This window comes from Hylobates moloch, unplaced genomic scaffold (assembly GCF_009828535.3).
Source record: "Hylobates moloch isolate HMO894 unplaced genomic scaffold, HMol_V3 SCAFFOLD_18, whole genome shotgun sequence".
Taxonomy (NCBI): Eukaryota; Metazoa; Chordata; class Mammalia; order Primates; family Hylobatidae; genus Hylobates; species Hylobates moloch.
This window is the reverse complement of record NW_026652293.1, coordinates 25,884,461-25,899,301: the sequence shown is the minus strand read 5'-3', so window position 1 is coordinate 25,899,301 and position 14,841 is coordinate 25,884,461. Positions and strand designations below refer to the sequence as shown.

General features: G+C 40.7%; 1 pseudogene; it reads left to right on the top strand.

Annotated features, from left to right (window-relative positions):
* Nucleotides 1–12,521: 12,521 nt before the first annotated feature.
* On the top strand, nt 12,522–13,618 carry LOC116457623 (farnesyl pyrophosphate synthase-like; annotated as a pseudogene).
* Nucleotides 13,619–14,841: the final 1,223 nt, after the last annotated feature.

Genomic DNA, 14,841 nt, shown 5'->3' with positions numbered 1-14,841 from the left:
AGGACACCCAACCAGGTTTCGGCCGCTGGCCCGCGTGGCCTGCTTTTATTCCCCTGGCTCTACCCACATCCTGCTGATTGGTCCGTTTTATAGAGAGCTGACTGGTCAATTTTACAGAGAGCTGATTGGTCCCTTTTTCAGAGAGCTGATTGGTCCGTTTTGGCAGAGTGCTGATTGGTGACTTTACAAACCTTTAGCTAGACACAGAGTGCTGATTGGTGCATTTACAACCCTGTAGCTAGACACAAAAGTTTTCCAAGTCCCCATCAGGTTAGCTAGACACAGAACGCTGACTGGTACATTTACAAACTTTTAGCTAGGGAGAAAAGTTCTCCAGGTCCCCACCCAACCCAGAAGCCCAGCGGGATTCACCTCTCAATGGCACTCGCTGCAGGACTTTCTGGCACCGGCAGCTCAGAGGGAGCTCGTCCCCCAAGCCCAGCAGGCGCCGGCTGGCCACACCAAGCCCGCCGAGCCCCCACCCACCCAGAAGCCGTGCGGCCCGCAAGCGGTGTGCGCAGCCCCGGCTGCGGCAGGCGCCTCTCCCTCCACACCAACCCGCCAGCAGAGGGAGCAGGCTTCGGCCTCGGCCAGCCCGGGAGAAGGGCCCCCACAGCGCAGCGGCGGGCTGAAAGACTCCTCCAGCGCCGCCAGAGCTGACGCGGAGGCTGCGGAGGTGCTGAGAGCCAGCAAGGGCTGGTAGCACGTTGTCACCTCTCATTAGTCTGTGCTGCTATGACAAAATACCACAGACTGGGTAATTTATCAACAATATAAATGTATTTCTTTCAGTTCTGGAGGCTGGGAAGTGTAAGATCAAGGCACTGGCCTGTTCAGTGTCTGTGATGCCGCAGTCTTCCTGCTTCCAAGATGGTGCCTTGTTGTGGCATCCTCTGGACGGATGAACACTGTGTCTTTCATGGCAGAAGGAATAGAAGGAAAAAAGGGCCAAAGCTGGTTTCCTCCAGCTCTTCTATAAGCACTAATCCATTTACGAGAATGGAGTTTTCATGAATTAATCACTTCCCAGAGGCCTCATCTCTTAATATCACTACAGTGGAATTAAGTTTCAATATCTGAATTTGGGGAAGCATTCAGACTATAGCATCTGACTATTCAACTTTGTACTTGAGACCCTAGCCAATGCTATGTGAAGGAGAAAAATGAGATCTATTTTTAGAAGAGAAGACTCAAAACATGCACTGTATGTATATTGCCTACCTTGAAATTCTAAAATAATTAAGTCACATAACTTACAAAGTAATAGGGGTTTGATAATTAGACCAAATAGAAAAACAACTCAAATCAAGTGTTGGTTTCTTGATATACTGCCAATAACCAATTAGAACATATAAGGAAATAACTTAGTAAGAATTGCACAAGCCCTCTACCAAGACAATGCTTTCCCATTTAAAGATGCAAAAAGAGACCTGAATAAGTGGGGAGTGGCATACTGTATTTTGAAAGTGTGTTAGTACATTTTCACACTGCTGATAAAGACATACCCAAGACTGGGCAATTTACAAGAGAAAGAGTTTTATTGGACTTACAGTTCCACGTGGGTGGGGAGGCTTCACAATCATGGCGGAAGACAAGAAGTAGCAAGTCACGTCTTACATGGATGGCAGTAGGATAAAAAGGAGAGCTTGTGCAGGAAAACTCCCCCTTAAAATAACCATCAGGTCTCCTGAGACAGACTTGCTATCATGAGAACAGCACGGGAAAGACCTGCCCCCATGATTCCATTACCTCCCACCGGGTCCCTCCCACAACACATGGGAATTCAAGATGAGATTTGGGTGGAGACGAAGCCAAACCGTATCAGAAGGTAAACATTAAATAGCCAAAAGACATCAAATATTCATAAATTAACATATAATCCAATGAAATCTCAATAAAAAATTTAATAGCTTTTTAAATCTGAAGAATGCAGGAGCTGATTCCAAAGTTTTTAATAATAAAAAGCACAAGAGGCCGGGCGCGGTGGCTCACGCTTGTAATCCCAGCACTTTGGGAGGCCGAGGCGGGCGGATCACGAGGTCAGGAGATCGAGACCACGGTGAAACCCCGTCTCTCCTAAAAAATACAAAAAATTAGCTGGGCGTGGTGGTGGGCGCCTGTAGTCCCAGCTACTCGGAGAGGCTGAGGCAGGAGAGTGGCGTGAACCCGGGAGGCGGAGCATGCAGTGAGCCGAGGTTGCGCCACTGCACTCCAGCCTGGGCGACAGCAAGACTCCGTCTCAAAAAAAAAAAAAAAAAAAAAAAAAGAAGCACAAGAATAGCCAAAACATTTAAAAAAGAAAAGAAAAAATATACTATCCATGAAATACATAAAACAGTGTAATATGGTATTTAAAATATTATAATATTTAAAATACTGTGATTCTGGAAAGCATAATAATGAAAAGTCCAAAATGAAAAATCCAGGAAGATACTCATATTTGTGACTTCAGTTCATTATTTTAAATAATTAAGAAGTGGTTATTAAACTGTATTGGGAAAGTTCATTGGAAAAACAAAAGAAAAAAGATTAAAAATCTCACAACATAAAAAACTAAATTTCAGGTAGAGGTGGCAAAGATGCAGCTCTTTCATAACCAAAGTTTAATAAAGGACCTGACATCGTTTTTTGATGTTTGGCTGCTGGCAGCCCTTAAGACTTACCACCCTCTCATCTCATTGTGCCTCACAAGCTTAATTAGAAGCCTAGATGCTCTCTTCTTTGTCAATGGTGAGTGGTTTAAACCACACTGGTTACCACCCACCTAAGGTACTACCATCCCAGTCCCAGTTTCTTTTTTTTTTGAGACGAAGTCTCACTGTCACCCAGGCTGGAGTGCAGTAACTAGATCGTGGCTCACTGCAGGCTCCGCCCCCCGGGGTTCACACCATTCTCCTGTCTCAGCCTCCCAAGTAGCTGGGACTACAGGCACCCGCCACCTCACCTGGCTAATTTTTTGTATTATTAGTAGAGATAGGGTTTCACCGTGTTAGCCAGGATGGTCTCGATCTCCTGACCTTGTGATCTGCCCGCCTCGGCCTCCCAAAATGCTGGGATTACAGGTGTGAGCCACTGCACCTGGCCCCGGTTTCTAACCACCAAAAAAATCTGAAGCCAAGTATCCCTGGTTCTCTGAAGTCATTTTAGTAATTCTTTGGGAGCAACCTCGCCCTCTCCAGAAAGCCTTGGTAGGTGAGTAATAAAGCTTTATATCATCGTGTTGTGTGTGAGGTGTTATCAGCTTCGACATCTGATCCAAAGTTTGAATGGGTAGCTGGGGTCTATCATGACCTTGTGGGGAGGCCACAAGACAAAGCAGAATGTTGCGGGGGTTTTTTGTTTTGTTTCTGTTTTTGAGACAGAGTCTAACTCTGTTGCCCAGACTGAAGTGCAGTGGCGCAATCTTGGCTAACTGCAACCCCCTCCTCCTGGGTTCAAGCGATTCTTGTTCCTCAGCCTCCCAAGTAGCTGAAAGTACAGGTGTGCACCACCATACCTGACTAATACCTCAAACTCCTAGGCTGAAGTGATCCACCCACCTCAGCCTCCCAAAGTGTTGGGATTACAGGTGTGAGCCACCATGCACAGCCTGACAAAGCAAATTGTAACTATTAAACCTGTAATTACCAATCTGACTGCAAGTGGCTCACATGGCCCAGTTGCTTCCCTCAATCTCTGATCTTACTTTCTCAAAACAACCAAAATCTTTGTCAACACTTATCTTCTTCTTTCTCTCTATAACTTATTTGATTTTTTTTCCCTTAAAATTAGTACTAAGTCCTGGAAAATCCACCTACTTTGACATTGATGGGTCTTTATTACTACCATTTTCTCATTAACCATAACAACTTACAAGACATGAGACCTAAACAGCAAATTCCTCTAATGTGGGGAAAAATGGGAGCTGTTGTTTGAGGAATTTTCTCTTGGTATTATTGTCTAAGTGGCTAGGACATTTATTTCACAAACAATTTTTGAGGCTGAAATATCTGCAAGGTTACATGCTGAAAATACTACAGTGAACAAATATATATATAACACCAAAAATTAAACTTCATGTCCTCATGGGATTTAAATTTTCACGAGATAATTAAACAATAGGTAAATAAACCAATGAATAAGTAATATTCTTTTATATAATTATTAGATAGTATTAGGTATTAGATAAAATATCTAAAATATGAAACTAAAATATCTGAAATATAAGGGAATAGATGGGAGGGTTAGTATAGTTAAGGTAGTTGGAGTAGACTTCCTTGAGGAGGTGACATTTGAGCAGAGAACTAAATAAAATGAAAGGGTGAGTGAGACAAACATTTGTGGGGTGAGCATTCTAGGCTGAGGCAATGGTGGATGCAAAGGCCCTGTGATAGGAGCATGACTGGGCTGTTTGAGAAGAATGCTAGTATGGCTTCAGCAGAAGGGACCATAGAGAAATAGGAAACATATTTAGGAAGGTTGCCAGGGACCACAGTATAAAAGAACACTGAGGACACTAGATTTTATTTTATTATTATGAGAAACTATCAAAAAGCACCGAAATAGAAAATAGTATGATATGCTGATATATATTTTGAAGAGATGACTTGAACTTCTGTATTGACTGAAGATTAAGAGAGAAAACAGAGTGAGGTTAGGAAGCTAGAACAGTGATGTTTAGGAGAGACCAGCTTGGCTTGGAGTAGGGAGGAAGAAAGAGAGGTGCTGAATATTCCTCACATTAGAGACGGGATGAGAAAATCATAAGGGTTGTCTCTCATCACCTCAACACTAGAATTCCTGAGATAGGCAGCCTAACATTCTTTAGTCTTTGAGCCAGAGGAAATAGTTTATTTTTTATTTTTTTTAAGTGCATTCCTTTTTTATTTAAAGAGAGCAAAAGCAACTCTTTTCCCTTTGTCATTATCATATTTTACTTTATTTATTTGTTTATTTATTCCATCAACTTTTATTTTAAGTTCAGGGGTGCATATGCAGGATGTGCAGGTTTGTTACATAGGTAAACGTGTGCCCATGTGGTTTGCTACACAGATCATCCCATCACCTAGGTATTAAGCCCAGCATCCATTAGCTACTCTTCATGACACTCTCCCTCCCCCAATGCACCCCCACAGGCCCCAGTGTGTGTTGTTCCCCTCTATGTGTTCTCATTTTTCAGCTCCAACTTATGAGAACATGCGGTGTTTGGTTTTCTGTTTCTGTGTTAGTTTGCTGAGAATGATGGCTTTCAACTCTATCCATGTCCCTGCAAAGGACATGATCTCATTTCTTTTTATGGCTGCATAGTATTCCATGGTGTATATGTGCCATATTTTCTTCATCCAGTCTACCATTGACAGGCATTTGGGTTGGTTCCATGTCCTTGCTATTGTGAATAGTGTTGCAATAAACATACGTATGCATGTGTCCTTATAGTAGCATGATTTCTATTACTTTTGATATATACCAAGTAATGGGATTGTGGGGTCATATTGTTATCTGGTTCTAGATCCTTGAGGAATCACCACACTATCCTCTACAATGACTGAACAAATTTACATTCCCACCAACATTGTAAAAGTGTTCCTATTTCTCCACAGCCCGGCAAAAATCTATTATTTCTTGACTTTTTAATAATCGTTATTCTCACTGGCATGAGATGGTATCTCATTGTGGTTTTGATTGTATTTCTTTAATTATCAGTGATGTTGAGCTTTTTTTCATACATTTGTTGGCTGCATAAATGTCTTCTTTTGAGAAGTGTCTGTTGATATCCTTTGCCCACTTTTTGATGGTTGGTTTTTTTTTTCTTGTAAATTTGTTTAAGTTCCTACTAGATTCTGGACATTAGACCTTTGTCAGATGGGTAGATTGCAAAAATGTTCTCCCATGCTGTAGGTTGCCTCTTCACTCTGATGATAGTTTCTTTTCACAATATTGATTATTCCTATCCATGAGCATGGAATGTTTTTCCATTTGTTTTTGTCCTCTATTATTTCCTTGAGCAGTGGTTTGTAGTTTTTGAAGAGGTCCTTCACATCCCTTGTAAGTTATATTCCTAGGTATTTTATTCTCTTTGTAGTACTTGTGAATGGGAGTTCATTCATGCTTCGGCTCTCTGCTTGTTTATTATTGGTGTGTAGGAATGCTTGTGATTTTTGCACATTGATTTTATATCCTGAGACTTTGCTGAAGTTGCTTATCAGCTTAAGGAGCTTTTTGGCTGAGATGATGGGGTGTTCTAAATATAGAATTATGTCATCTTCAGAGACAATTTGACTTCCTCTCTTCCTATTTGAATAACCTTTATTTCTTTCTCTTCCCTGATTGCCTTGGCCAGAACTTCCAATATTATGTTGAATAGGAGTGGTGAGAAAGGGCATCCTTGTCTTGTACCGGTTTTCAAAGGGAATGTTTCCAGCTTTTGCCAATCAATATGATATTGGCTTTGGATTTGTCATAAATAGCTCTTATTGTTTTGAGATATGCTCTCTAAATACCTAGTTTATTGAGAGTTTTTAACGTGAAGGGATGTGGAATTTTATCAAAGGCCTTTTCTGAATCTATTGAGATAATCATGTGATTTTTGTCTTTGGTTCTGATTATGTGATGGATTATGTTTATTGATTTGCATATGTTGAACTAGCCTTGCGTCCCAGGGATGAAACTGACTTGGTCATGGTGGGTAAGTTTTTTTATGTGCTGCTGGATTCAGTTTGCCAGCATTTTATTGAGGATTTTTGCATCGATTTCTATCAGTGATATTAGCCTGAAGTTTTCTGTTTTTGTTGTGTCTCTGCCAGGTTTTGGTATCAGGGTGATGCTGGCCTCATAAAATGAGTTAGGGAGGAGTCCCTTTTGTTCAATTATTTGGAATAGTTTTAGAAGTAATGGTACCAGCTCCTCTTTGTATCTCTGGTAGAATTCAGTTGTGAATCTGTCTAATCCTGGGCTTTTTTTTTTTTTTTTTGGTTGATAGACTATTAATTACAGCCTCAATTTTACAACTTGTTATTGGTCTATTCTGGGATTCGACTTCTTCCTGGTTTGGTCGTGGGAGGGTATATGTGTCCAGGAATGTATACATTTTTCTTCCAGATTTTCTAGTTTATTTGAGTAAAGGTGTTTATATTATTCTTTGACGGTAGTTTATATTTCTGTGGGATCAGTGGTGATATCCCCTTTATCATTCTTTATTGTGCCTATTTGATTCTTCTCTCTTTTCTTCTTTGTTAGTCTAGCTAGCAGTCTATGTATTTTGTTAATCTTTTCAAAAAAACACCTCCTGGATTCATTGATTTTTTAAGGGGTTTTTTAAATGTCTCTATCTCCTTTGATTCTACTCTGATCTTATTTATTTCTTGTCTTCTGCTAGCTTTTGGATTTATTTGCTCTTGCTTCTCTAGCTCTTTTAGTTGTGATGTTAGGGTGTCAATTTGAGAACTTTCTAGCTTTCTGATGTTGGCATTTAGTGCTATAAATTTTCCTCTTAACATTGCTTCATCTGTGCCCCAGAGATTCTGATATTTTGTCTCTTTGTTTTCACTGGTTTCAGTGAACTTCTTGATTTCCGCTTTACTTTCGTTATTGACTCAGGACTCATTCAGAAGCAGGTTGTTCAATTTCCATGTAATTGTGTGGTTTTTAGTGAGTTTTTTAATCCTGAGTTCTAATTTGATTGCACTGTGTTATGAGAGACTGTTTGTTATGATTTCAGTTATTTTGCATTTACTGAAGAGTGTTTTAATTCCAATTATGTGGTCAATTTTAGAATAAGTGCCATGTGGTACTGAGAAGAATGAATTTCTGTTGATTTCGGATAGATAGTTCTGTAGATGTCTATTAGGTCCACTTCATCCAGAGCTGAGTTCAAGTCCTGAATATCCTTGTTAATTTTCTGTCCCATTGACCTGTCTAATATTGACAGTAGGGTGTTATAGTCTCCCACTATTATTGTGTTGGAGTCTAAGTCTCTTTGTAGGTCTCCAAGAACTTGTTCTATGAATCTAGGTGCTCGTGTATTGGGTACATATATATTTAGGATAGTTTCCTTTTCTTGTCAAATTGATCCCTTTACCATTATATAATGCCCTTCTTATTTTCCTCCATCCCTTTGTTTTGAGTCTGTATGTCTTTGCATATAAGATGGGTCTCCTAAATACAGCAAACCGATGGGTCTTGACTCTGTCTAATTTACCAGTCTGTGTCTTTTAATTGGGGCATTTAGTCCATCTACATTTAAATTTAGTATTGTTATGTGTGAATTTGATCCTGTCATCTTGATGCTATTTTGCACATTATTTGATGCAGTTTCTTCCTAGTGTCATTGGTGTTTATATTTTGGTGTGTTTTTGCTGTGGCTCGTACTGGTTTTTGCTTTCCATATTTAGTGCTTCTTTCAGGAGCCCTTGCAAGGCAGGCTTGGTGGTGACAAAATTCCTCAGCATTTGCTTGTCTGGAAAGAATTGTATTTCTCCTCCACTCATAAAGCTTAGTTTGGCTAGATATGAAATTCTGGGTTGAAAATTCTTTTCTTTAAGAATGTTGAATATTGGCCCTCACTCTCTTCTGGCTTGTAGGGTTTCTGCTGATAGGTCTTCTGTTAATCTGATGGGCTTCCCTTTGTAGGTGACCTGGCCTTTCTCTCTGGCTGCCCTTAACATTTTTTTCCTTCATTTCAACCTTGGAGAATCCAATGATTATGCTTCTTGGGGTTGATCTTCTCATGGAGTATCTTAGTGATGTTCTCTGTATTTCCTGAATTTGAATGTTGGCCTGTCTTGCCAGGTTGGGGAAGTTCTCCTGGATAATAACCTGAAGTGTGATTTCCAGCTTTTTCCATTCTCCCCCTCTCCTTCAGTTACTCCAATCTAACATAGGTTCGGTCTCTTTACATAGTCTCATATTTATTGGAGGCATTGTTTATTTCTTTTCATTCTTTTTTCTCTAATCTTGTCTGCATGCCTTATTTCAGCAACATGGTCTTCAAACTCTGCTATCCTTTCTTCTGCTTGGTCAGTGTGGCTATTGATACTGATGTATGCTTCACGAAGTTCTCTTGTTGTGTTTTTTGGCTCCATCAAGTCATTTATGTTCCTCTTTAAACTGGTTATTGTAGTTAGCAGCTCCTATAACCTCTTATCAAGGTTCTTAGCTTCTTTGTATTGTGTTAGAACATGCTCCTTTAGCTCAGTGGAGTTTGTTATTAACCATCTTTTAATGCCTACTTCTCTCAATTTGTCCATCTCATTCGCCATCCAGTTCTGTGCCCTTGCCGGAGAGGCACTGCAATCATTTGGAGGAGAAGAGGCTTTTTGGGTTTTCAGCATTTTTTCATTGATTCTTTCTCTTCATGAGTTTGCTTAGTTTTGATCTTTGAGGCTGCAGACCCTTGAATGGGGTTTCTGTAGGAACTTTTTTGTGGTTGTTAATGCTGTTGTTGTTGCTTTCTGTTTGTTTGTTTTTCTTTCAGTGGGTAGGTCCCTCTTCTGTAGGGCTGCTACGGATTGCTGGGGGTTTACTTCAGGTCCTCTTCATCTGGTTTGCTCCTTTGCCTGGGAGGAGCAAGGAGGCTGGAGAACAACAAAGATGGGTGCCTTCTCCTTCCTCTGGGATCTCTGACTTCGAAGGGCACAACCACTGTTGGAGGGTCTCACCCAGTTGGGTAGCACAGGGAACAGGACCCGTTTAATGAAGCACTTTGACTGTCCCTCAGTGGAGGCGTTGTGCTGTCGCTGGAGGGAAACCCACTTATCTGGGCTGCCCGGATTCCTCAGAACTAGCAGGAGGAAAGAGTAAGTCTGCTGGTCCGCAGAGACTGCGGCCACGCCTCCCACTAGAGGCTCAGGCCCATGGAGATCAGAGTTTTGTCCCTGAGGCCCTGGCTGGAGTTCCTGCAGGGAGGCCCCGCCCAGCGAAGAGGGATGGGTCAGGGTCAGGGCTGAAGAGGCACTCTAGCCAGAGTCTGCCACAGCTGGTGTGTTGGGCTGTGGAGCACATCTCTTGGGACCAAACTGTCGAGCCTCCCTAACTCCAGCAGGGGAAAAGCATGGCCTGGAGCTATCGAGATGGCTGCCGCCATTCCCTCGCCCAGGGAGCTTGGTGTGTTCGGCAGCTATTAGTCCCAGTGTTGGCTGTTGCCCTTCCCCACAAGGAGCTCAAACGGCTTAGACAGCAGCCAGCTGCAGCTATGGTGCTGGTCGCCCCTCCCCTAGGGAACTCAGCCGACTTAAACAGATTCTACCTGAGAGGCTGTTGAAAATCTGCGCGGCTCTGGGCTTGGGAGCCTAGGCCCCAGTGGTGTGGGTTCACGAGTGTGATCTGATCCGTGGGTTGCACAATTCTGTGGAAAAGGCATGGTTTCCCCGGTTAGGTAGTGCTCACTCACTGCCTCCCTTGGCTGGGGGTGGGGTGGGGGTAGGAGGTCCTCTGCCCCGTGTGGCGCTCAGGTGGGCCATAGGACCACACTGCTCTTATGTCCTATCCTTGGGTCATGGCAGCCGCCTAGTCAGTTCTGATGAGAGAACCTGGATACCTCAGTTGCTGGTGAAGGATTCACATGCTATTATATTTCTTTTCGAAGGGGCTTCTGATCACAGCTGCTTCTAGTCGGCCATCTTGCCTGCCCCTCCCACCGCACACCTGTTGCCTTTCAATAGACTGGCCTTTCTTCAGCCTTAGCAAGACTTAAAAAACTTATGAAGGGAGAATGGGAAAAAAGCAAGCTAGTCAATATCAGTTCGAGGCTATATCTATAGTATTATGGCAAAAACTGCAATTACTTTTGCACCAACCTAATAGTATTCACATGCTGCAGCCTAGTTCATTAGGAATCTAGAGTGGGCTTTGAAAACAAAACTTTACAACTTACATATTAGTCAATCTTCCTTTATCTGCTACAGTTGTTTGTGCATACATATACGCTGAGGAACTATTCCAGCAGTGGTGGCTGGTGAATGGCAGATGCTTGGGTGTTGCTATCTGCCCTGGGCAAACAGCACCTTCATGTTATTTCTTAAACATACAGCACCCTTTAGCATAACTTTTGGCTACAGATTTTATAACTATAACCTGAAGCCATGACTGTTGCTAATGCTTATGAAGTGAAACTTTCAAAGTGATTGAATTATCAATTAGTTGATGAGTAATTAATGCTCTGTCCCTATAAAGTAGAAAAATATGGGAGGATACCTAACTTCTGAAAAAGAGAAGTAATAAGTCAATAAAGAACTTCAAGAAGTACCATTTAAAAATAGGATTTACAAAGAAAATAGCATGATGTGCAACAATCATATATAACAATTGAGGTGGTTACTGCATGTTTGGGCATTCTAATAAATGAAAGATGCAATCCATAAAAACATTGTTCCTAAATTTTGCTGATTTATTCAACAACTACTTTTCAGAATTGTTGCGGATGGTTCTAGGCACTGAGGTTACAGCCACTAAAGGGAGAAAAGTACGTTGTTATTTGGGATAAAACTAGATATATCTATACTTTAAGCCTAGATATTCTGTTCCTGGTTGTAGCAAAGGAATCTAAATTTAAAAGCTGTGTATACAGCTCAACTGAGTAACCATCAATATGAAACATAGTTCTTAATCTATGATTGGCAACCAATCATCGAAATCATTTTCAAATTCCAAGAACAGCTATAGCATTTATATCAATAAATATAGGAAGTCACAAGACATAAGCTATGCTTCTCATTTTTTTTGGTCTTCACTGCTTATAACATTAATATTATAAACTATCATTATTCTCCAGAGGATTATCTCTTTTAAGTCATTCATCATCACCTCTGCCACATTACTTATGTATATTTTATTACTTAAGAAAAAAGAAATTAAATATCCCAAATGAAATTTGTATCATTTTAGGGACTTAAATCTTTAAAGCAAGGGCATTCAGAGCAAGGACTGAGTTTACAGTCACTATTTTCTGCTCTATCTAGGCATTGTTCAGAATTTCAATCATAAAATGCTCAAGATTGTGGCTAATATACTTTGCTTTTTGATACTGAGTTACACAGTTAATTATACGTAGAAAGCTTTAGAGGTGACTACAAGGGGCATTTTTCTTTCATTGCTTTAATACATATTACATTTCAATTGATAAAAGTTTCTAATATTGTAAAAATACATTTAGGTATGATAATTATTTAAAGGAATATTCTGACTTCCATTTTGAATATTTGAAAAATTAGGCTGCCTGGTTAAGTCTCCATAATCGGTTTAAGAAAATAATTATGTAAATACAGAAATTTTTAACTACAAGGTATAAACTTAGGAAAGTTATAATCACATGATTCAGTATTGGGAAAGTGTTCCCACAAAAAATTAATTATGTGCCTGTATTTTTCAACCACCATGACAATGCATAGGGTCCATAGCGATTCTTTATAAATGCTGACCCTCATCCTCATCTCCCACCACCAGCCCTGCCACATCACAGGTCTTCTCATGTCCCATTAACAACTTCATAGTACAGGACTATGTACTATGAAACATCCTGGAAGTCTATTAAAGGGTCATGTAGACCCGCATCCAGGAACAGAGCCCTTTGCTCCTCCCTCAGAATGAATGGAGACCAGAAATCAGATGTTTATGCCCAAGAAAAGTAGGATTTTATTCAGCACTTCTCCCATATTGTTAGGGTGCTGACTAAGGATGAGATGGGGTACCCAGAGACAGGAGATGCTATTGCCCGGCTCAAGGAGGTCCTGGAGTACAATGCCATTGGAGGCAAGTATCACCCAGGTTTGGCGGTGCTAGTAGTGTTCCAGGAGCTGGTGGAGCCAGGGAAACAGGATGCTGATAGTTTCCAATGGGCCCTGACAGTGGGCTGGTGTGTGGAACTGCTGCAAGCTTTCTTCCTGGTGGCAGATGACATCATGGATTCATCCTTCACCTGTCGGGGACAGATCTGCTGGTATCAGAAGCTGGGCATGGATTTAGATGCCATCAATGATGCTATCCTTCTGGAAGCATGTATCTACCACCTGCTGAAGATCTATTGCCGGGAGCAGCCCTATTACCTGAACCTGACTGAGCTCTTCCTGCAGAGTTCCTATCAGACTGAGATTAGGCAGACCCTGGACCTCATCACAGCCCGCCAGCGCAATGTGGATCTTGGCAGATTCACTGAAAAGAGGCACAAATCTATTGTCAAGTACAAGACAGCTTTCTACTCCTTCTGCCTTCCTGTAGCTGCAGCCATGTACATGGCAGGAATTGCTGGCAAGAAGGAGCACGCCAATGCCAAGAAGATCCTGCTGGGGATGGGAGAGTTCTTTCAGGTTCAGGATGATTACCTTGACCTCTTTGGGGACCCCAGTGTGACCGGCAAAGTTGGCACTGACATCCAGGACAACAAATGCAGCTGGCTGGTGGTTCAGTGTCTGCAACAGGCTACTCCATAACAGTACCAGATCCTGAAGGAAAATTCAGACAGAAGGAAGCCGAGAAGGTGGCCTGGGTGAAGGCACTGTATGAGGAGCTGGATCTGCCAGCCGTTTTCTTGCAATATGAGGAAGACACTTACAGTCACATTATGGGTCTCATTGAACAGTACGCAGCACCCCTGCCCCCAGCCATCTTTCTGGGGCTTGCGCGCAAAATCTACAAGCAGAAAAAGTGACTTAGAGACTGCAAGGGAGGTGAGAGGAGGCTGTCAATAAATAAATTATTGTGGGAAAAAAGGGGGCATGCATACCATAGTTTTAGGGGGTAAGCAAATGTGCATCTGTAGAAGGACAGAGATTTAGAATCCAGCCGTACAATTCACAACACATGGTATATAAAGTGGCCATTGCCATTGCACTCTTAATTTTATGTTACTAATACATATATTTGGAATAGAAATGTACTAGTTATAGTACAGTATATTCCATGATGTGAAGTATGTAGTATAAATGGGTTTATAGGATATAGGATCAGGATACTCTGAGAGTTAATGTTGCTAAGTAAGAAGCATTATAAACAGCTTATAATAATCCAAGATTAAATTATCTGCATAGAAGGCACAGCAACCTGTAAAAGAACATTTTTTCTCAATCCAATGGTGGTAACACTAGCTAAACAATAGCTACTAATATTAAACATTGTACTTATGGTTTGAAAGTCAACTAAACCTGTAATTTAAAATCTAAGAGGAAGAAAATTTTGTCAAGATTTTGCTCAACCAGGTAGACAGCGAGATGTCAGCAAGAAAGATGCAACAACATTTTATTTGTATATGTGCAGCATATTATCTATTTTTGTCCAAGACAGGGAGAAAATAAGACTTGGTAAAAACTTCATTACAGTAAGCAATAGAAAAAGTCTATTCCAGATTTATTGGAACACTCCATTTATAAAATACAAGACAAATTTTGGAAAGCACTTTTTTTCAGTAAAATTCAATAAAATATGGGCTCTATTAAACACACGAATAAAATTATATTATAATGACTGAAATGGAAGGTATCCATAAATGTGGAAGGGGATAAGAAAGCTGAATGAAGTAAAAAATATAAAAGGAAACTAAAATACCATTGTACATGTGGTTTTTACCAAAAATAACAATATGCAGAAGTGACTCTAACAAAATCTGAATCTTGATTTCAATTTTAATGTGTTAATTGAATCCAGATGTCAGAGAAAAATAGCCAATAAGCAGAAAATATACAAATGGGATAATGGATATTTATATAAGAGCAAAGTCCAATGTAAGTTCATATTTTCTAAAAATAATATTAGAAAAAATGTAAGAAAAGCCATAATCAAAGATAAAATAGACATAAGCTTTCCTGAATTAAAGAAATGCCTGATTTTAAAGATTGACATGAATCACTGTATAATAGGAAAAAATCAATGAAAAGA